We start from the raw sequence: 23,777 nt of genomic DNA, 5'->3' as shown, positions 1-23,777 counted from the left end.
CGGGAACTTTCCACCTGGCAGCTCACAGAGTCCCCCGCCACCCATGGCGCAGCCACCGAGGGAGAAACTGAGGCATGGCGCAGGCTGGTGGCGGGCTGGTGGCTGTGCAGGCGACCTGCACCAGAGCCTCGCCGGCTGCCCTCAGGGCAGGGCAACGCTGGTCCAGCTGGTGGGTCCTTGTCACCAGCAGGCAGGTGGGCGTGCCCTTCCACCAGCAGATCGTGGGCGGCCGAGCTGGCTGACCTGCTTGTCCTGGTCCCAGGGGCCTGGGGGGCAGCCCCAGGGCAGCCAGAGGCTTCCGGGCTCTGCCCAAAAGGGCGTGGGGGCCACTCCAGGGCACCCCTTCTCCTTCCCCAGGGAGGCTTCAGCCACAGACTGAGGGCTTGCTCCCGTGTCCCGGCTCCCAGAGCTGGGTCCCCACATGTGTGCACAGGGCGCGCACCACCCCAGGCCACCACCTGCCCTTGGCCTTCCCTCAGGCCTCCAGGTTCTGGCTACTGGTGTCAAGGTCCAAGAATAGGCCCCTCTTCAGAGGGACAGGCCCCTGGGGGAGCTGGCTGGGCTCTGGGAAGGAAAGAACAAGAAGAAACGGGGTCCCCTTGTGGCTGAGGGTGGAGCTGCCGGGGCCAGTGATCTTTCCCCAACAGCCACAGAGCAGACTGGAGGGTGTCCCAGCAGCCCCCAAGGGAGAAGCTGTCCTCCGGCAGTGGACAGGCCCGGGGTCTGCCCCAGCAGCCGGGGCAGCCCACAAGCCCTGCCTGGGGTCTGCTGGGGGCTTTGAATGCCAGCGGCCACGCCCCCCACCCAGCGCTCTGGGGAACAGAATGTGCATGGGGACACAGGGGACACTAGGAGGTGGTGGCAGCCGCCTTGAGAGAGGCAGCAGCTCGGTTGAGAGCTGGGGGCGGGGCCTGCAGTGTGTGGCTAATTAGGCAGTGACTGTGATGAATCGGGAGAGGCTGGCACTTGCTAATTAAAGGTGCGGTGTCTCCCTGGCAGGAAGGAAGGCAGGAGAAGCCACCGCAGGCCAGCCCCGCCCAGCTGCCCCTCGGCCCCTCCCGGCAGGCCTGGCCCCCTCCCCACTTCCCTATCTCGCCTCCCCACCTTGCCTGCTGGAGCCCCGGGCCTCCCCAGCCCTCCCCACCAACCCAAATTGCTCTCCAGATAAGGGCGGTTGCTGGGGGGGAGGAGCCTGCTGTGCCCAGCTTCTGGGCTGGTGGGTGGGCACCAGCTGAGGCTGTGAGATGCACTTTCCACGAGTCCTAAGGTCCTAGTTGAGCCCAAGAGTCCGAACCAGAAAGAGGTTTCGCCAGGCACAGAGGCTCACGCCTGTCATCCCAGCTGAGGCAGGAGGAGGCTGAGGCAGGAGGATCGTGAGTTCAAAGCCAGCCTCAGCTAAAGCAAGGTCTAAGCAACTCAGTGAGACCTTGTCTCTAAATAAAATACAAAATAGGGCTGGGGATGTGGCTCCGTGGGCAAGTGCCCCTGCGTTCAATCCCTGGTACCCTCCCCCCCAAAAAAAAGAGGCTGGCTGTGGGAGCCACAGCCCAAAGGTGACAATTTTAAGACTCACAAGGGACTATAGGCATCACTCAAATTTCCTGACAGTTCCTGATGTCAGCCTGCTCTCCCCCAGACACCGGGTGTGTGTGTGTGTGTGTGTGAGAGAGAGAGAGAGAGAGAGAGAAAGAGAGAGAGAGAGGGACAGCACTCCTTTGTGGCCTTAATATTCCTGTCCTGAGATGGGATGTTCAGATCTCTGACCCTTGTTGGTTCCAAATACAGTGGACTAAAAGGCCACAGGCCTCTGTCCCAGCCCCAGTGGATTCCAGGCAGAGGAGTCCCTAAGGCACAGGCTCCAGGGACCAGAAACCTGAGTTCAATCCCAGCCCCACTCCGCGGCTGCCTGAACTTGGGCCTGAGAGCTAATTGCTCTGTACCTCCGTTTCCCTGTCTGCAAAGCTGCAGTTGGTCACGCTGCCACCTGGAGCGTCTCTAAGGGCACCATTAACCCAGGTGAAGCACTTAGCGGGGTCTGGTCTGCTTTCAGCAGGGGGTGAGGGTGGCCTGGCTCCAGGTCTCCCCTCCTCCTCCCAGGGGCGCTGGCAGCAGCTCCCTGAAGCTGGCGCTCTGAGGACGACTAGAGAGGTGAAGGGACTTGCCCAAAGCCACACAGCTACGCAAGACACCTCCCTAGGCCCCTGGAGTGGAATGAAAGGTGAACTTCTACTGGAGGCGGAGTGCTGAACCCCTCACCAGGGAGGAGACCGAGATGAATTTGGGACTCAGGCTGCCTCCAAGGGGCCCTCACTCTGGAAAGGGAGGAGCATCAGCAACGGGGCCCATCCGAGGGGGATCCCAGCGCCTCTCCATGTGGGGCTGCGGGGACCCTCAGAGGGGGTGAGCTGCTGCTTCGTGTTGGAACTCCGTCTGCAGAGCGAGTCGTGGAGAAAGGTCCCTGATTGTATTTGGAGGGTAGAACGGCACTGCGGGATAGCAGGCGGCGGGACTGAGGCGATCTCCCTGGTGCTTTGGAAAGTTCCAGCAGTCCCTGATGCCCCTACAACCTGCCTCTGTGGCTCTGGGGTCTGTTACTCCAGGTATCCGGGAGGTCCAGGCCCAGATGCAGTGATTGTAGAGACCACACTGTCCATGAACCCTTCCGTGTCCACTAAGGGCTGTAATGCCCCCTCTTCCAGGAAGCCAGGCAGCCACTGGGATGGGGGCTTCAGCTGCCCGTGGTGGTGGAGGGGAAGTACAGTGGTGGTGGGAGGCTCAGAAATATGAGAACCTTTTTTTTTTTTCTTTTTCCTGCCAGGGATTGAACTGAGGATGGGCTTTACCACTGAATCACCTCCCCAGCCCTTCCTTAGTTATTTAATTTATTTTTTAAATAGAGAAGGGTCTCATGTGCCTATAATCCAGTACTCAGGAGACTGAGACAGGAGGATGGCAAGTTCAAAGCCAGCTTCAGCAGCTTACCCAGACCCTGTGTCAAAATAAAATATTTTTCTTTTTTTAAAAAAAGGGGACTGGGGCGGGACACAGTGGAGCACGCCTGTCATCTCAGTGGCTTGGGAGGCTGAAACAGGAGGATCACGAGTTCAAAGCCAGCCTCAGCAATGACAGGCCCTAAGCAACTCAGTGAGCCCCTGTCTGTAAATAAAATACAAAATAGGGCTGGGATGTGGCTCAGTGGTCGATGAGTTCAATCCCTGGTACCATTGATGGAAACCATTGGAGGCTGAGAACTCCAAGTCCCATGGCCTCTCTGGGAAGCCTGGGGTCTTAGGCAGCCAATCAAAGCAGCTAGGGGGTGATGGCTGGGTCACTGGCCCCCGGGTAATGACGCCATCCCGTTGTCCTCAGAGATCAGGCCTCAGTCAGACCAACGGGGCAGCGGTGGGCCCGGGCATGGAAGCCCTGGAAGCTTGTCTGTGCCAGCCAGGGAAGCCAGGGGACGTCCGCCCGCCCGCCCCGGCCTCCCCAACCCGCGCACCGAGCCGGCCAAACGCTGGTCTGGGGCGCCGCCTGGCGGCCGCGCTGCACACAGCGGGGATGCGGCAGCTGTTGACAAGTTTATTGGCTGTCAAAATTGGAGGACTTCAAAGGGGACCAGCCTTCCCACGGTAGAGATGGGAAAACCAAGGCTGAAAGGAAGTGGCTGCCCAGGGTCACTCAGCAACGCAGTGGCTGAGCCAAGAATGGAAGGCCAGGCTCCATCCCCGCGCCCCGCCCTTCTAGAATGGCCTCTGCAGCTCGGGGACTTTTCTTGGAGGGTCTCAAAGCATTGCACGCTGAGGGAGGAGAGGGGACTGTCCAGGAAAATCCCCAGCGCACGTGGGGCTGAGCAGCTCTGTGATGAGGCATGTAACTCCCCACCCTGGACAGAAGGGGGCCCTGCCTCAGAGCCCAGGGCTCCCACGTTGGCAAGGGTGGGGCAGTAGACCCCCCTGTCTTACCCTGCTGGAAGGGAACCCTGAACAGACCAATATTTTCCGAATTCCTAAAAGGGCCTTTCTATAGCTAGTATCATACATAATGGTGAAAAAAACTTGATACATTCCTCCTGAGATCAGGAACAAGCAAAGATGTCCACTCTCACCGACTTTATTATTATTATTTTGTTCCAGGGATTGAACCCAAGGGTGCTGAACCATTGAGCTGCATCCCCAGCCCTTTTCATATTTCACTTAGAGAAAGAGTCTCATAGATTGCTTACAGCCTTGCCAAGATGCTGAGGCTGGGCTTTGAATTTGCCATCCTTCTGCCTCAGCCTCCCAGACTGCTGGGATGATAGGTGTGCACCACCACACCTGGCCACTGTCACCACTTCTCTTCAATACTGTACTGGAGGCTCCAGCCAGGGCAATTAGTCAAGGAAAAAAAAGTCACCCAGTTTGCAAAGGAAGAAGTAAAACTATCTCTATTTGCAGATAACATGATATTTGTATATAGAAAATCCTAGCCAGGAATGGAGGTGCATGCCTATTATCCCAGCTCCTTGGGAGGCTGAAACAGGATGATCAAAAGTTTGAGGGCAAGCCAGACATGGTGGCACACACCTATAATCCCAGCAGTTTGGGAGGCTGAGGCAGGAGGACTGCGGGTTCAAAGCTAGTCTCAGTAAAAGTGAGGGGCTAAGTAACTGAGTGAGACCCTGTCTAAATAAAATACAAAATAGGGCTGGAGATGTGCCCCTGAGTTCAATCCCTAGTACCCCCAAAATAAATAAATAGATAGATAGATAGATAGATAGATAAAAGAAAGTTTGAGGCCAGTCTCACCAACTTAGCAAGACCTTGTCTCAAAATTTAAAAAGAGGGAGACAGGGGCTGGGAATGCAGCTCAGTGGTAAAGTGCCCCTTGGTTCAACCCCTATTACCAAAAAGACAAAGAAAATTTTAAAGAATTCACTAAAAAAATATTAGAACTAATAAATGAATTTAGTAAAGCTGCAGAATATATTTTAAAAAGCTGTATTTTTTTTCACTTGCAACAAACACGTCAAAATGTAACTAAGACAATAATTCCAAAGCTGGGGTTGTGGCTCAGCGGTAGAGCGCTTGCCTAGCACGTGCGAGGCCCTGGGTTCGATCCTCAGCACCACATAAAAATAAATAAATAAAGGTCTTGTGTCCATCTACAACTAAAAAATAAATATTTTTTAAAAGACAATAATGCCATGTACAGGGGCTGGGGATGTGGCTCAAGCGGTAGCGCGCTCGTCTGGCATGTGTGAGGCCCGGGTTCGATCCTCAGCACCACATACCAACAAAGATGTTGTGTCCACCGAAAACTGAAAAATAATAATAATAATAATGCCATGTACACTAACATCAAAGAGAATAAAATGCTTAGGAATAAATCTAACAAAAGAAATATGAAGCTTGTATTATGAAAACTACAAACCATTGTTGAAAAAAATTAAAGATGACCTAAATAAATGAAAAACACTCCCCATCCATGGATCTGAAGACCTAATATTGTTAAGATGGCAAGACTTCTCAAACCGGTCTTCAGATTCACACGATCCCCATCAACATTCCAACTTGGTGTTTTGTTTTGTTAACGGTACTGAGGATGAAACCCAGGACATTGCACATGCTAGGTAAGCCCTCCTCTGAGCCACAGTCCCAGCCCCACAAATTGGTTCTTTGCAGAAACTGACAAGTTGATTCTAAAGTTCAAAGGGAGGGGCTGGGGCTGGGGCTCAGTGGTACAGAGCTTGCCCAGCATGTATGAGGCTCTGGATTCGATTCTCAGCACCACATATAAATAAATAAAGGTCCATTGACAACTAAAAGAAATATTTGTTTAAAAAAAAATAAATACAGTTCAAAGGGAAATTCAAGACATTCAGGATACTCAAAACAATCTTTAAAAAAGAACAATGTTGGGGGGCTGGGGATATAGCTCAGTTGGTAGAGTGCTTGCCTCAAATGCACAAGGCCCTGGGTTCAATCCCCAGCACTCAAAAAAAAAAAAAAAAAAAAAAAAAAAAAAGGACAATGTTGGAGGACCACACTTCTAATTTCTAAAGTTAGTACCAAGCTAAAGTCATCAGGACAATGTAGTAGTACGTAAGAACAGAACAATGGGACAGAATTGAAAGTCCCGAAGTAAATCCTCACTTTTGTGATCACTTGATTTTCAACAAGGTTGCACAGACAATTTAAAAGAGAAAGGACAATTCTTTTCAATAAACAGTGCTGAGACAGTTGAATATCCACATGCAGAGAAAAGAAGGTGGGCCGGATGTGGTGGTGCACTCCTGTCATCCCAGCAGCTTGGGAGGCTGAGGCAGGAGGATAAAGAGTTCAAAGCCAAAAAAAAAAAAAAAAAAGAGTTCAAAGCCAGCCTCAGCAACAGTGAGGTGCTAAGCAACTCAAGGAGACCCTATCTCTCTCTAAATAAAATACAAAATAGGGCTGGGGATGTGGCTCCTTGGTCAAGTGCCCCTGAATTCAAACCCCACAACATTAATTTCAAATGGATCATATTCCTACAGGTAAGAGCTAAAACTATAAAACTCTTAGAAGAAAACATGGATTTAAATTTTCATGACCTTGGATTAGGCAAGACCTTCTTAAATAGGACGCCAAAAGCATAAGCAACAAACAAAAAAAAACCTGATGAATTGGGCTTCTTCAAAAATTTTAAAAACTGTTCTGTACAGGACATCATGAAGGTTACAGGTGGCTCACACCTGTCATCCTAGCTACTCGGGAGGTTGAGGCAGGAGGATCACGGCTTTGAACGCAGCCTGGCCAATGTAGTGAGCCCCTGTCTCAAAATAAAAAAGTAAAGAGTCTGGGGGTATAGTTCAGTGGTGGAGCACTTGCCTAGTATGGGGAAGACCTTGAATTCAATCCCCAGAACTACAAAAAAAGAAGAAGGAGGAGGAGGAGGAGGAGGAGAAGAAGGAGAAGGAGAAGGAGAAGAAGAAATAAAGAAAGAAAAAGACAATGATCCATAGAATTAGTGTGTGTGTGTGTGTGTGTGTGTGTGTGTAGTTTTGTTTTGTTTTGTTCTGCAGTGCTGGAGATTGAACTCAGGGTCTCCCACCTGCCAGGCCACTCTACCACTGAGCTACATTCCCAGACCTCAAATCATAGTTATTTTCCCCCCTTTGGTACCCAGGGACACTCAACCACTGAGCCACATCCCCAGCCCTATTTTGTGTTTTACTTAGAGACAGGGTCTCACTGAGTTGCCTAGTGCCTCGCTGTTGCTGAGGCTGGCTTTGAACTGGCGATCCTCCTGCCTCAGTCTCCTGAGCTGCTGGGATGACAGGTGTGCGTCCCCCACACCCAGCTCACAACTCGTATTTCTGATAAAAGATTGTAACCAGAGTATATAAAGAACTCAGCTCGATAATAAAACACAACCCAATGAGAAAAAATGAAAGAAGGGATCTGACTAGACATTTCTCCAAAGAAGACATGAACAGCCAATAAGCAGATGAAAAGATTCTGGAAATCCTTATTACTCACGAGGGAGATGCAAAGCAAACCCACCCGGGACTCGACTTCACACCACCGTGGTAGCCCTGACTAAGGCAGGTGATGCAGATATTGACAAGGATACCCAGACACCACAGCCTCAGACACTCCCAGCAGGAGTGTGAACTGGAGCTGCTGCTTCAGAAACCAGTCTGGCAACTCCAAAGGTCACACAGATGACCATAGACCCTGAAAATCCACACCTAGAAGGCAGATGCCAAGAGAAATGAAAACATACACTTGGAAAAACAAAACACCCTTCCATGACTCTCCATAACAGCACTGTGCGTGACAGCCAAAAAGTAGAAACAACCCAAAGGTCCCTTAGCTGGTGAGTGGATAAAGGTGATACCCATACAACGGAACATTACTTAGCAATAAAAAGGAATGAGGTGCAGAATTGTGCTATGATGTGGAAAAAGCCATAAAAGTATTAGGCTTAGTGGAGCCGGGTGCAGAGGTGCACACCTGTAATCCCAGCAGCTCAGGAGGTTGAGGCAGGAGGATCACAAGTTTGAGGCCAGCTTCAGCAATTTAGTGAGGCCCTAAGCAATTCAATGAGACTTGGCCCAAAATAAAAAATAAAAAGGGCTGGGGATGTGGCTCAGCATTCCCTAGGTTCAATCCCCAGTGTCTTTCCTCCCCACCCCACCCCCAAGTGTATATATATATATATAGTGCTTGGTGAAAGAAGTCAGTCACACAGGACTAGATACTGTATAACTTCATTTCTATAAGATGTTCCAGACGGCAAATCCATAGAGACAGAAACCAGATTGGCGGTTGCCTGGGGATAGAGGAGGGGATTAGGAGAAATGGATGTGGGGTTCTTAGGGAATTGGTGAAAATGCTCTAGTGTGAAGCATGGTGAGGGTCGTATAACTCTGAATATACTGAAAACCTTTGAATTGTAAATGTCAAATATTAACTACATGGGGGCTGGGGATGTGGCTCAAGCAGTAGCGCGCTCGCCTGGCATGCGTGCGGCCCGGGTTCGATCCTCAGCACCACATACAAACAAAGATGTTGTGCCCGCCGAAAACTAAAAAATAAAATATTAAAAATTCTCTTCTCTCTCTCTCTCTCTCTCTCTCTCTCTCTCTCTCTCTCTCTCTCTCTCCTCTCTCACTCTCTCTTTAAAAAAAATAATAATTAAAAAAATATTAACTACATGGTATATGAATAGTATCTCAATAAAACTGTTTTGGGTGGTGCTGGGAATTGAACCCTGGGCCCACACACAGGCTAGGTGAGCACTCTGCCCCTGAGCCACTTCCCCAACCTTTTTTAAATTTTAAGACAGGGTCACACTAGGTTGCCCATGTGAGCCTCAAGATCTCTGTCCCCCTCCGGGTTGCCACGGTGACAGGCAGGCCCCACAGGCCTGTCTACTGTGACCACAGCTCACTTCCAGAAACTTTTTTATAAAGTGGTGTACCAGGACGGATGTGTGATGATTTTCATTGCAGGAGGGGAGCGTGGCTTATTGGTAAAGCAGCACACGTGCACACATGCACACACACACACACACACGCTCATCTACACAACCACATTTTTTTTTCATTACAGAATTATTTGTAACAGCAAAAGCATGAACATAGCTTAAGTGCCCGTCAGAATGATCAGTTATGTTCATTTCTATGATGGAACAATGGAGTTATTAAAAATGATGCAGAGGGGCTGGGGGCATAGCTCAGTTGGTAGAGCGCTTGCCTTGCATGTGTGAGGCCCTGGGTTTGATCCTCCACACCACATAAAAATAAATAAATAAAATAAAGATATTGTCTCCAACTACAACTAAAAAAATATTTTTAAAAAATGACGGAGAGAGCCAGGCATGGTGATGCTCACCTATAATTCCAGTGGCTTGAGAGGCTGAGGCAGGAGGATCACAGATTCAAAGCCAGCCTCAGCAACTTAGTGAGACCCTGTATCAAAATAAAAAGGTCTGGGGATGTGACTCCGTGCTTAAGCATCCCTGGGTTCAATCCACAGTACCAAAAACAAGAACAAACAAAAAGAAAAAACTTGTAGATTAAAAGGTACTTAGGGGCTGGGGCTGGGACTGGGGCTCAGCGGTACAGCGCTTGCCTTGCAGATGTGAGGCCCTGGGTTCAATCCTCAGCACCACATAAAAATAAATAAATAAAAATAAAGATATTGTGTCCATCTACAGCTAAGAAAGTATTTGTTTGGAAAAAAAAAAAGATACTTAAGGGCTGGAGATATAGCTCAGTTGTTAAAATGCTTGCCTTGTATGCACAAGGTCCTGGGTTCAATTCCCAGCACCACCAAAAAATAAAACAAACAACAACAAAATATTACTTAAAACACCTTTCTTGGGCTGGGGTTGTGGCTCAGTGGTAACGCGCTTGCCTAGCATGTGTGAGGTACTGGGTTTGATTCTCAGCACCACATATAAATACATAAAATAAACTGACGTGATTCTGCAATCTGCATTTGGGGTAAAATTGGGGGTTCATAACCCACTTCAATCTAATGTATGAAATATGATATGTCAAGAGCTTTGTAATGTTGTGAACAACCAATAAAAAAAATCAAAAAAAAAATAAATACATAAAATAAAGGTCCATCAACAACTTAAAAAATATTTAAAAAAAAACACCTTTCTTTAAAAAAAAAAAAACATCTAAGGAGATACACTTGGGTGAAGCAGCAAGAAAAGTTGGGTAATGGTTAATTAAATGGTTAATTTGGGCAGGAACTTATGACTGAGACCGGCCCAGGGGTCCTGGGGAGGCTCAGAGTTGTGTTAATTTCATTGGCTTCTTTGGGGCCTTACAATAATTCATGTGGCTGAGCAATGATTTTATATGTGCTTTCTGCATGTTATATTTTATAATAAAAATTTTTAAATAAAATGTACTCATTCCAGATTTTTAAAAGCAAGCAATATAAGATTCCATTCTTAGGGGGGAGGGAATCTGTGTGTGCACACGCCCCAAACCCCTGGACACTCGGGACGTGGACTTTCCCTTTCTATTTTTTCCTCGGTCACCATACATTCTGATCCGGCTCTGACACTGTGTGAGCGAACAGCTGTGAGACACTGGAGCTGTGGGGACAGGACAGGAGATGACCACGGTCCACTGCCTGCCCCAGCGGGACCCAAGGCCCAGCTCCTACTGCGGCTTCCTGGTGCCTCCGGGGAAGCTGGGGCAGGTGTCCTCAGCCATTGCCCACCCCGCCCCAGAGATGATCTGATGAAGGTCACCCTGCTCCCACCTGCATCACCGTCCTAAGTGGGCAAGGAGGGGATGCTGCAGGCAGGAGGCCTGGGCGTGGGGCAGGGCACTCATCCCGACTTCCCTTCTACCAGAGGAAGCGCCTTGCCCGGAGCTCAGAGGGCACTTCAGGCGCCCCAGGCACCCACTCGCTATTTCCCAGATTAAAACACTGAGACTGAGCGAGGGAAGCCACTCGCCCCTGCTCCCCAATGACCATGGGACAGGATGAGGTGCAGAGCCAGAGCCTGGCCAGACGTGGTGGCACAGGCCTGTCATCCCAGCAGCTTGGGAGGCTGAGGCAGGAGGATCTCGAATTCAAAGCCAGCCTCAGAGATGGCGAGGTGCTAAGCAACTCAGCGAGACCCTGTCTCTAAATAAAATACAAAATAGGGCGGCAATGTGGCTCAGCGGTTAGGCCCCGCTAGATTCAATCCCCAATACCAAAAAATATGCAAAAGGCCAGAGCCTGGGACCTGTGCTGCTCTGCAGGAGCCTCACCCACCTGAAAGGTGATGTCAGTGATTGGACTGTAATCCCCAGGGCACAAGTGACTAAGTGCTGTCATCCACCCCATCTCGTTGGCTCCTCTCTGTCTGAGTCTAACTTTATTTCCCCCAATTTACACCTGAGGCCGAGGGACCCAGCGGCAGGTCGAGGGCGAGGTGTGGGTGGTCTCCAGCGCCACCTGTTCCTGCGAGGGTGGTCGTGGGGCAGCCTGGGAGAAGCTGGCCTGAGCTGCGCAGCAGGGGGGACAGACAGCAGCTCTTCGGACAAGCTGGGTCCATCTCCCAGCCCATCCCCAGCTGCAGCGTGTGCCCTTCCAGCAGAGAAAGGACACCGAGTGACAGAGCCATGGCGTGCTGCCAGGGACAGCTGCCAAGGTCTCAGGGGACCTGTAACCCTCTACTGCCTCCCTGGGCAGCCTCAGCCCAAGACCAACCCAAGCCTCTCCGTCAACCAGTGGCCAGCTCACGCCAGGCAGCTCATACCATGGACAGAGCCTGGCCCCTGCCAACAGGAGGGGCTGCTTCGTCCTCAAGGCCGACCACCTACCCACGCAAGGGAATCTGGCCTGAACCCCAAAAAACCCTTCCAATACTTTACATCAACCCCATTTACAATATTTACAGAAGAGACAATGGTGGCTCAGAGAGGGCAAGTGAATTGTCCAAAGTCACACAGTCAGAAGTCCTCAAAGTTCCTGGTTGTCAATTTAGGCCAAGAAGAAGGAAAAGAGGAAAGAACCCTGTGGGGGCACTCAGAGGGAGGAAATGAACCTGCTGTGGAGGGGGACGGGGGAAGGGGGGTCTGTGCCACCGGCTCCGTCTCTCTCAGCACGTGACTTCATCAAGTCACTCTTCTCCACGGAAGGACCCGCTCCGCGTGCCAGTCTCTCTGCTGGACACTGGGGAGGACTCAGAGATAAGCAGGGCTCCTCTTTGCTCTCACAGAACTCAGTGTTGAATGGAGAGGGAAACTGAGGCAGGCAGGCAGCTAGTGTCCTGCGAGGCCACGCTCAGTGCTGGACATCGAGGGCACCGAGCACATGGGAAACCCGAGACCCTGCCCTCCTGAAGCGTGTGTTCTAGAGGTTTCCAGAAACCCTGCTTGCACAAGCCCTGAGCTCTGAACACCACGGGGACTTGGAAAGGCCAGAGGTGACGCAAACCTGGGGATTCTCTGAGTCACCTCAGGCCTGGTTCCAGGCTGCAAGCAGAGACTAGGAGGGTGGGGAAGGCGGACTGGTGCCTCCCCAGGGATCCATCAGGGCCTGGGGAGGCCAGAGCTGTGCAGAAGGGTCACCTGAGTGACTGGAAGGTCAGTAAGGGCCACCCAAACAGGGTGCAGCCATAGATTCCTGGGGCAGGGGGCACATCAGAGCATCTCAGGGCGTCTCAGGGGATCCCTGGCTCCTTTTCCTTTATTTTTTTATTTTTATTTTTTTTTTGTACTAGGGATTGAACCCAGAGGTTTTAACCACTGAGCCACGTCCCTCCCTTATATTTTTACTTTGAGACAAGGTCTTGCAAAGTTGTTGAGGCTGGGCTGGAACTTGCAATCCTCCTGCCTCAGCCTCTGAATTGTTGAAATTACAGGTGTATGTGTACGTCACTGAGCCTGGCTAGATTTATGTATTTTTATTTATTTATTAAATTAGTAGTAGTAGTAGTAGTACTGGGGATTGAACTCAGGGGCACTGAGCCACATCCCCAGCCCTATTTTGTATTTTATTTAGAGACAGGGTCTCACTGCATTGCTCAGCACCTCACTGTTGCTGAGGCTGGCTTTGAACTTGAAATCCTCCTGCCTCAGCCTCCCAAGTGTCTGGGATTACAGGTGTGCGCCACCACGCCCAGCTAAGTGGAATTTTTTTTTTTTAAAGAGAAGAGAGGACAGAGAAGAATTTTTTAATATTTATTTTTCAGTTTTCGGTGGACACAACATCTTTTATTTTATTTTTATGTGGTGCTGAGGATCGAACCCAGCGCCCTGCGCATGCCAGGCGAGTGTGTTACCACTTGAGCCATATCCCCAGCCCATGGAATTTTTTTTTTAATTCTCAAATTTCTTTGGTTTAAAATAAAAGAATAATCCAAGTAGGAAAATGAACAAATAGAAGAAAATAACTAAATTATTAATAGGAAATTATATTAAATAGTTTCAAAGAAAACTGTAATGCTCTGAGGAAGTGTTCGTGATCTAATGCAGTGTGGGGAAACCAGCTACAGAGCAGGATGACAATAGAAATGCACTCGTGTCCACCGGGGTGGTCTGCACAGAAAATAGGACTCAGGAGAAATAGGATGGGCACCAACTACAGCCATCTCTGGGCACTGTGGGGACAGATGATTGTCATTTTCTGCTTCTACCTTTCTGTAGTTTCCAGATTTTACAATGAGTATGAATCATGTTTATTTTATTTATTTATTTATTTTTTAAAGAGAGAGTGAGAGAGGAGGGTGAGAGAGAGAGAGAGAGAGAGAGAGAGAGAGAGAGAGAGAGAGAGAGAGAATTTTAATATTTATTTCTTAGTTCTCGGCGGACACAACATCTTTGTTTGTATGTGGTGCTGAGGATCGAACCCGGGCCGCACGCATGCCAGGCGAGCGCGCCACCGCTTGAGCCACATCCCCAGCCCGGAATCATGTTTATAATTAGACATAAAACAAACAAGTGTGAGCTGGGGCCAGGGCTGGGTGGACCAAGGAGAGGGCAGCCGGGCCCAAGCCCATCCCCTGAACTCCTGCATGGAATTGGGTGGCTGCTGGGCTCTGTCCTCAGGAGGCCCAGCAAGGCCACAGGAGGCCAAAGGCAGCAGGCAGAGAGGTTGTGCGGCCCTCCAGCCCCCTCTGCCAGGCAGGAACCTGCTACAGGACGGAGGAATCCAGCCCCTGCCCTGGAGTCTCTGGAGGGTCACTTGTAGGCCATCAATTTCCTGATAGGGACACTGCCAGGGTGAACCCCTCAAGGGGGTGCAGGATCAGAACATGGGCTATTGGCTGGGTGTGGTGGCACACGCCTGTCAGCCCGGTGACACGGGAGACTGAGGCAGGAGGAACACAATTTCAACGCCAGCCTCAGCAACTTGAACTTAGCAAGACTCAAAGCAACTTAATAGAGACTGTCTCAAAATTAAAAATAAAAAGGGGCAAGCGGTAGCACGCTCGCCTGGCATGCGTGGGGCCCGGGTTCGATCCTCAGCACCACATACCAACAAAGATGTTGTGTCCGCCGAGAACTAAAAAATAAATATTAAAAATTTAAAAAAGGGGGGGGGGCTGGGATTGTGGCTCAGTGGTAGAGCACTTGCCTAGCATGTGTGAGGCACTGGGTTGGATTCTAGTACCACATATAAATAAACAAAAGTAAAGGTCCATTGGCAATTTAAAAAATATTTAGAAAAAAAATAAAATAAAAAATAAAAAGGGCTGGCGGTGTGGCTCAGTGGTTAAGAGCCTCTAGGTTAGATCCCCAGTGTCCCCAAAAAACCAGTTATCTACTCCATGAGAGCTGCACCACCCCCTCCCCCTCCCCCTCCTTCTTCTTCACCAGATTGAACCCAGGGAGCCACAACCCCAGCCCTTTTATATATTTTATTTAGATTGAACCCAGGGGCACTAACCACCGAGCCACACCCCAGCCCTTTCCTTTTTTATGTTTTTACTTGGGGACAGTGTCACTAAGTTGCTTAGGTCCTGCCTGAGTTTCTGGGGCTGGATTTGAATTTGCGATTCTCCTGCCTCAGCGTCATCTGGGATTACAGGCCTGGGCCACCGCTTCAGCAAGTCACCTCCTGTGTTCCTTGCTCTTCTTCAGGGACGGGGCAGTGGCAGGGCTGGGGGAGAGCTGGACCTCCCAGTCCTCTCCCCCAGGACCTGGGCAGGCTCTCAGCTTCCCCGTATGGGAATGGGGTGCCCGCCCTACCTGGTCTCCAGACCCCCTTTCCGCCCAAAGGCTCTCGATTTCTTCTAACCTGGGAGGTGAAGGCCAAGGGTGCTGGCTCTGGCTAGACCATCCAGCTGGGCTCCAGTGTCTGGGGAAGCAGGGTGGGAACCCGGTTCCCGCGCCCGGGAGCCCTCCAGCGCCGCCTGGTGGCAGGTGCCTCCTCCTGCAGCCCCTCCGTACTCACCGCTGGGGAGAGACCTGACCTGGGTCGCAGGTATCTGGACAGGTGGCTCCAGCTCTCCAAAGCCAGAGTTGGGAAAGACCCCCAGATGGTCCCCTCACCTCCTTCAAGCCTCAGGAACAGCCCCTTCTAGGTCCTGACAGCTTTTGCCTTCCTTGGGGGGTTTGTTGGCAATCTGGTTGCCTGGTGGCTCCCTGGGACCCTGGGAGCACTTGAAGCCCACAGATGTTTCTCCCAGAACAGGGGGTACTCCCTGCCCCCCAGATCTGGCCAAGGGTGTGGGCCAGGGTGAAGAGAGGACCAGAAACCCTCGGTGGTCCTCGGGAGTGTGAGCCCCCTTGCTCAGGAACCCAGGCCCGGCCCTGGCTTTGGTCCCCCCTGGATGGCAGCAGGCCTGCAGATGTGGCTGGCCGCGGGGTGGGCACTGGTCACCAGGATGACTCACCGGGCCCCAGCACCTATGTGCCACCCACACAGCCTCTCCTCTGGCGTTTGCTGCCCCCAACAGTGAGCAAAAAATCCTCTTTTAGAGTGGAGCTGGACAACCTTCCAAGGTCATGTGCTGCACAGTGGGTGGAGATGGACCTGGGGCTGCCCAGCAGAGCCCACTGCACCCTGCTGCACTGGCAGGTACCCAGGGCCTGGTACCTGGTGCCTGGCCCTGGACCCTGGCTACAAAACGAGGTCTCGTGATGAAACCTGAGGCAGTCTTCAGCCCCCGCTCAGCCACACAGCAGCTTCCCAGAGCCCAGCGCAGGCCCAGAGCCCCTCTCTGATAGTCCCTGAAGCCTGCTGGCTCAGGTTGGGGTGCAGCTCCTTGTAGAGCTTAGCCCGGGTGCCCACCTCCAGCACCCCAAATAAAGATGAGTAGATGAATAAATAGGAAAAGAGAATGGAAACACACGCCTGTAATCCCAGTGGCTCAGGAGGCTGAGGCAGGAGCATCGGGACTTACTGAGGCGCTAAGCAACTCAGCGAGACCCTGTCTCCAAATAAAATATAGAAAGGGCTGGGGATGTGGCTCAGTGGCCAAGTGCCCCTGCGTTCAATCCCTGGTACCAAGAGGGGGAAAAAACAAGAAAGGTAAAAAGAAATGTGAAATGAATTTTAATAATGTTTTTTATGTGACGCAATATATCTAAGGTAGGATTTTAGTGTATAATCAGTATAAAGATTTTGATGAGATAGGTTACACCCCACACATACTCTTTTTTTTTCTTTTTTCTTTTTGGTACTACAGCTTGGAGGTCCTGTCCTGCCTTTTAAATGGACAGCACCTCTCAATCTGGACTGGCCACACTTCAAGCGCTCAGCAGCCATACATGGCTGGTGGCCACTGGATGGGATGGCGTGGGGTTAGAGCAAAGAGGACAAACTGTGAGATGAGCCAGAGAGGTGGCCAGGGCTCACCCCAGATTTGATTCCAAGAGCTCAGAGAAGGCACGGGAGGGTTTGAAGAGGGTCAGGGTAGGAGCCGGGGCCTTCTTCGGAGGCTGGCCCTAGCTGTGCCTGGACTGCTTCAGAGCAGCGGAAATTGGCTGCCCGCAGAGACACCAGGCTGGGACTGAAGGTGGCCTGGAGCTTTTGATGACAGCTGGTGGAGTAGACCCAGGAATGCTGAGAAGGAACAGACACACAGAGACAAGCTGGCTTCCTGCCCTTGGTCTGGGCTGTCTTCTACCCAAGGACACGGTCCCCACACCTGCCGACTCCCGGGAGAGCTGCACGGTTACGATCTGACAAACCTCAGAGGACCCCGCCACAGACATCTGGCCAAGAGCTCTGTATTGAGACATCCTCTGTCACTGTTGTGGGGGATGGAGTGTGTTACTGGAGATTGAATCCAGGGGTGCTTAAGACTGAGCCCCAGTCCCAGTCCCCGCCCCTTTTTGTAGTTGTAGATGGACAGAATGTCTTTGTTTATTTAAATGCGGTGCTGAGAACCGAACCCAGTGCCTCACACACGCTAAGCAAGTGCTCTGCCACTGAGCCACAGCCTCAGCGCCCTCCCAGCCCTTTTTTTTTTTTTTTCATTTTTGAGACAGGGTCTTGCAAAGTTGCCCAGGTTGGCCTTGAACTTGTGATCCTCATGCCTTAGCTTTGGAGTAGCTGGGACCCCAGGTGTTGGGCACCCAGGTTGTGGTATCTATTAGTGCCACAGATTCAGAATATCAAGGTCCAGGGATAGGAAGGGACCTGTCTGTCACATAGCAATCTTAAGCACATCAGGAAGCAGAATTTCAATTTTCTAACTTCCAACTCTTACATAGAGATGCTTCTCAACTGAATTTGCTGGTCATCTCTTCCTTTGGACATTTACCATAGTCTCATTGTGCACCAGGTGCCTTGTGGACAGCTTGGGGTAGATGAGAATGGTAGGAGTCTCACCTCTGCAACATGAAGGCTCGCCAGCTCAGAAGAAAATGCTCCCCCTCCACCTCTTCGTTACAGGGTGAGGAAGGATAGGTGCATATAAGAGAGCCAATGCTGCCAGGCACAGTGGCACAGGCCTGTAACCCCAGCGACTAGGGAGGCTGGGGCAGGAGGATCACAAGTTGAAGGCCAGCCTCAACAATTTAGTGTTCTAAGCACCTTAGCAAGACCCTGTCTCTAAATAAAAAATAAAAAGAGTTGGGAGGGTTGGGGATGTGGCTCAGTGGCAAAGTGAGAGAGGGGTGGGGGGGAACATCAATGCAGATGGTAAACCACTCCACACAGTGTTGGCTGAGAGCTGGGAGCCTCACTGGACCCACCCATGTCTGGTCAGCTCTGAGATGCCAGCTTCACCTCTCTGGACCCTCGTGTTCTTGGCTAAATTGAACAGATGTTCACTGAGCACTTCCTCTGGGCGCAGCCCCCTCCCTCCAAAGTGTTCACAGTCTGATTTGGAAGAAGGACCCCCTGCCAGTTAGACTGAGATGGGGCCTCCAAGGACAAGGGCTTCACAGCCCAGATTTCCTGGAACTTTTTCTTTCTTTCACTATTGAACCCAGGACACTCTACCACTGAGCTACATCTCTAGTCCCCCCCTTTTTTAAAATATTTTTATTTTTTAGTTCTCGGCGGACACAACATCTTTGTTGGTATGTGGTGCTGAGGATCGAGCCTGGGCCGCACGCATGCCAGGCGAGTGCGCTACCGCTTGAGCCACATCCCCAGAACCCTAGTCCTCTTTTTTATTCCTAAATTGCCCAGGCTGGCCTCAAACTTGCAATTCTCCTGCCTCAGCCTCCTAAGGATTACAGGTGGACACCACCACAGAGGGTCCTGGACATTTTTACCTAAACCACACCCTTTATCAGAGCTATATTTATTCTAGACTACACATCCTGGTGTTTAAATTATAATCTGTTGTTATAATAAAGTTATGAGCATCTGGTTCACAGGATTTCACAGACCAGTGATATCACCAAAGAAACTCTGCGAGACCTGCAACAGGACTAAAAAAATTGTTATTCTGCCAAAGAAGGCCCTCAAAACCAAAGAACAAATGTTAAAGCGGAAGTCCACACACAGAAGAATGAAATTTATTTTACAAACCATTCACAAAAATCCCCTCAAAGTATCAGACCTGAAATTAGCCAGGCACAGTGGCTCACGTCTGCAATCCCAGAGACTCAGGAGGCCAGGGCAGGAGGATCGCAAGTTTGAGGCCAGCCTCAGCCACCTAGAGAGGCCCTAAGCAACTCAGCCAGACCCTGTCTCAAAATAAATAATAGTAGTAAAAATAAACAGCTGAGGACACAGCTCAGTGGTAAAGCACCCGGGGTTCAATCCCTAGTACCCAAAACAAACAAATAAACAGACCTGAAACTATGAACTGTGCAGAAAGGGGCTGGGCTGCAGCTCCATGAGGAGAGCTCACAGAGCCCCGTGGGAGGCTCCGGTTCCCACGGTTCTGCCTGCAAAACAAAACAAAGCCAAAACATTCACAGAAGAAAACACAGGGGGAGCCTCATCACACTGATGTTGGCACTGATTTCTTGGCTATGACACCAGAAGCACAGGCAACAAAAGCAAAAATAGATAAGTGACTACGAAAATAAAAGCTTTTATACAGCAAAGGAAACAAGGACTGGAGTGGAGAGTCAACCTGGGATGCAGCGGGAGACTCGGCAAACCGTGCATCTGAGAAAGGGTCACCACCCCAGGTGTATCAGAACCTCCAGAGCCAAAGACAGCAGCCTGATTGGAAAATGGGCTAAGGGAGCTGGGCGTGGTACACACACCTGTAAATCCCAGAGACTCGGGAGGCAGAGGCAGGAGGATTGCAAGTTCAAGGCCAGCCTCAGCAATTTAGGGAGGCCCTAAGCAACTTAGTGATACCCTGTCTCAAAAAAAAAAAAAAAAACAAAAAAAAACAAACAAAAAAAAACCCAAAGGACTGGGGATGTGTAGATCAGTGGTAAAGCATCCCTGGGTTCCATCCCCAGTACTTAAAATTGAATTTTTAACCTAAAAATTATAAGACATACAACAAGCTGTCTTCTAACAAGAACCTTATATCACACACACGCAAAGGAAGGTCCATCTCAAAATAAAGAATACTAGCCAGGTACAGTGACGCAGGCCTGTGATCCCTGCAACCTGGGAGGCTGATCACAAACAGCCTCAGCAATTTAGGGAGGCCCTGCAACTTAGTGAGACCCTGTCTCAAAATGAAACATAAGCCGGGCACAGCGGGGCACACCTGTCATCCCAGTGACTCGGGAGGCTGAGGCAGGAAGATGACAAGTTCAAACCCAGCCTCAGCAATTTAGCAAGGCCTTAAAGCAGCTCAGTGAGACCCTGTCTCTAAATAAAATACAGAATAGGGCTGGGGTGTGACTTGGAGGTTAAGTGCCCCTGGGTTCAATCCCTGGTACCAAAATTAAAAAATTAATAAATAAATACAAACAGCTGGGATGTGGCTAGTAGTTAAGCACCCCGTTCATTCCCTGGCACCAAAAAAAAAAAAAAAAAAAAAAAGACTATTTCATCTTTCCAATGAATCACAGCGTGTCTGTTTCTTTCTCTCTCTCTTTTTCGGTATCAGGGATTGAACCCAGGATCACTTAACCACTGAGCCCCATCCCCAGCCCTATTGTGTATTTTATTTAGAGACAGGGTCTCACTGAGTTGCTTAGTGCCTCACTTTTGCTGAGGCTGCCTTTGAACTCTCCATCCTCCTCCCTCAGCCTCCCCAGCCACTGGGATGAGGGGCGTGCACCACCTGGCCCAGCCTCTTCCTTTATCTGTTGTTTTCATTCTCTTTTCCTATTTATTCATTTACTCATTTTGGGGGTGCTGGAGGAGGCGCCAGGGCTACGCTCTACAAGGAGCTGCACCCAACCCGTCTCATTCCCCCTCATCCCCCGTCTTCCCCAGGCCCCATTAGGCCTAGCACTTTGAAGTCCAGGGAGAGAAGCTGCAGTCCGTCCTCTGCCCAAAGCCCAAGTCCACCGCACAGCTCACGGATCCAGAAAGAGCCTCTGCTGCCTTCCCGACTCTGCCACCTTCCTGCGGGCTGCCAGCGCCCACGTGGGGCGCTTCCCACCCCTCTGTACCCCACACCTGGGCAGGAGGGCACCAGGCAGGAGTTGGTGGGGAGGCGGCGCTGGAGGAGTCCCTGGTGACCTGAGAAGGGGAAGGCTGGGACCAGTAAGAAGTGGCCTGAGGGGGGCAGCAGAAGACCTCCCTCCAGCGGACACCCAGGGGAAGGCACATTCCAAGTGGCTCACCCCTGTAATCCCAGGGGCAGGTGGGGAGAGGAAGTTGGGGATCGGGGACCTCAGGAGAGATTCCCACCAGGTGAGACTCAGGGCTGAGTCAAAGGGCAGGAAGAGGCCGAGCTGGGCCCCAGAACCTCAGATAAGCCCAGGCAGGAGGCCCCCGCAGCCCCTGCTGGGCAGATTCAGCTGCCCCCTCCTCTCCTCCTGACTGTGCCCGGATGTCGCAGACCCACAGCCAAGCAGGGAAATCAGAGCCACCCAGCCCTGGCTGCCCAGATGGGGGAGCCCCAGCAGCACTGTAGTGGCCCTAGAGGCCCAGGTGGGGCTCCAACAGGCCCCAAAGGAGAGGCTTCAAAGGCGAGATGGATCTCCAGTGGCCTCTCAATCCCCGCCCCTGCCTAAACCACTCAGGGTCCCATCCACACTTCAGGATGAAGACAGGGGCATCACAGCCCGAGGCCCTGGCCACTGAGCCCTCCTACCTGCAGGCTTCTCAACGGGTTCTCATCCTCTGTGCCTGAACCACATTTTGGTACTGGGTATTGAATTCAGGGCACATGACCACTGAGCTAATAAACCCAGCCCTTTCTATTTTTTGAGACAGATATCACTAAGTTGCTGAGGCTGGCCTCAAACTTGCCATCCTCCTGCCTCAGCCTCCTGAGTCTCTGGGATTACAGGTGTGGGCCACTGTGCCTGGCACAATGAATGACATGTCTATTTGTGAGATTCTTCAAGTGCACAGGACACATGGGCCTTGGCTCCCTACATGAATAAGAGAACCACTTGAGGATTTGGAGCTCTGTGATGGTGGAGTGAAGAGAGAAGCCCCAGTTAAAGGGGCTGGAAAGGAGAGGGCAGCAAGGGGTTTGGGGACCAGAGGGGCTTGGAAAGAAAGGACAGCTGATACCCACTGGCTGTGTGACCAGGCGGGGTAAGCCAGCCCTGCAGGCACTGCCTCCAACAGCCTCTCAGGTTGGGCTGTGACTAGGTCTGACCACACCCACCTGGAAGGCCTAGGAGAACAGGACCCAGGAGGGGGGACCCCCTGTTCAGAGCAGATTGGTCCCTTTGAAACTTATTTGTATAGCTGTTAATTGAGCCCTTTCATTTTATGGACAGGACATGTGGGGAAGTGACCCACCAGGTCCCATCTTAGTGTTTAATGTTTAAATGAATCAAAAAGGGAGTGTAGCCGGGCACAGTGGCACACCCCTGTAATCCCAGCAGCTCAGGAGGCTGAGGCAGGAAGGGTCAGGATCTCCAGCCTCAGCAACAGTGAGGCTCTAAGCAACTCAGTGAGACCCTGTCTCTATATAAAATGCAAAATAGGGCTGGGGATGTGGCTCAGTGGCCCAGTGCCCCTGAGTTCAATTCCAAATAGCAAAAAAAAAAAATAAAAAAAAATAAGGGGGGAGTGTAGCCCGAGGTGGTGGCACACACCTGCAACCGCAGAAATTTGGGAGGCTGACCAGAGGATTGCAACTTTGAGGCCAGCCTCAACAACTTGGGGAGCCCCTGTCTCAAATTTAAAAAATAAAAAGAGAAGGGGATGGGGCTGGGATTGTGGCTCAGTGGTAGAGCGCTTGCCTAACACATGCGGGGCCCTGGGTTCGATCCTCAGCACGACATAAAAGTAAATAAATAAAATAAAGGTATTGTGTCCAACCACAACAATAAATATTTATTTATATTTATTTTTTAGTTATAGTTGGACACAATACCTTCACTTCACCCATTCATTTCCATGTGGTGCTGAGGATCGAACCCTGGGCTTTTACATGCTAGGCAAGCGCTCTACCACTGAGCCACAATTCCAGCCCTATATAAATATTAAAAAGAGAGGGGGGGGGATGTAGCTAAGAGGTAAAGCGCCCCTGGATTCAATCCCCAGTACCAATAAGTAAATATATGAAAATGTAAAGGCGTGTAAATTGGTGCAATGGTTTGGAAAGCGAACTCCGTGTAATCTGTTAAGGCTTGTGTCTGGCAACCAACCCTGCTGCTTCTAGGAACTATCCGACAGAGAGTATGTTGTACTTGGATTTATTAGTCTGGCACTCAGACAGCAGGGGGCAAGCACAATACACTGTTTTCATAAGGGAGGAAGGCTTTCCTCAGGGTGATGCCTGCCTGTAATCCCAGCTATCTATCCGGGAAGCTGAGGCAGGAGCATCCTAAATCCAAGGCTAGCCTTAGCAGGTTTGCAAAATCTTATCTCAAAATTAAAAAAAAAAAGGGTTGAGGATCTAGCTCAGTGGTAAAGCATCCCTGGGTTCAATCCCCAAACCAGAAAGTAAATATGGTAGGAAAAAAGCCAGCTAGAAAACAGTCAGTGTTTTTAGAATAGACCACCAGGAGGGGCTCTGGGGCCAGGGGCTGGGGTCAGGCTGTGAGCCCAGGAGGCCTGGATTTAAATGACAAAAACAAGACAGTCCCCAGTTCTTCTCAAAGAACTTTCCAGCCACTTCCTTCATCCCACCCCGGAAGCTTTTATTAGAGGCAATAACTTCATGTTTTGAGTCCTCTCTGTCCTTCCTCCCAAACAACTCCCTTTCCAAAAAACAAAACATAAGGCACCCACGTCCTCAGGTGGCCCTGCTGGGTTGGTGGCTGCCCAGGCTCTCAGAGTTCCTCCTTCAGTTCATTGGAATTTGGAGCCAGACTTACCCATGTCCTTCCCGGG

The sequence above is a fragment of the Spermophilus citellus genome (assembly GCF_964194105.1).
Source record: "Spermophilus citellus genome assembly, chromosome: 4".
Classification (NCBI taxonomy): Eukaryota; Metazoa; Chordata; class Mammalia; order Rodentia; family Sciuridae; genus Spermophilus; species Spermophilus citellus.
The sequence above is the reverse complement of the archived record's forward strand: the minus strand, read 5'-3'. Positions refer to the sequence as shown.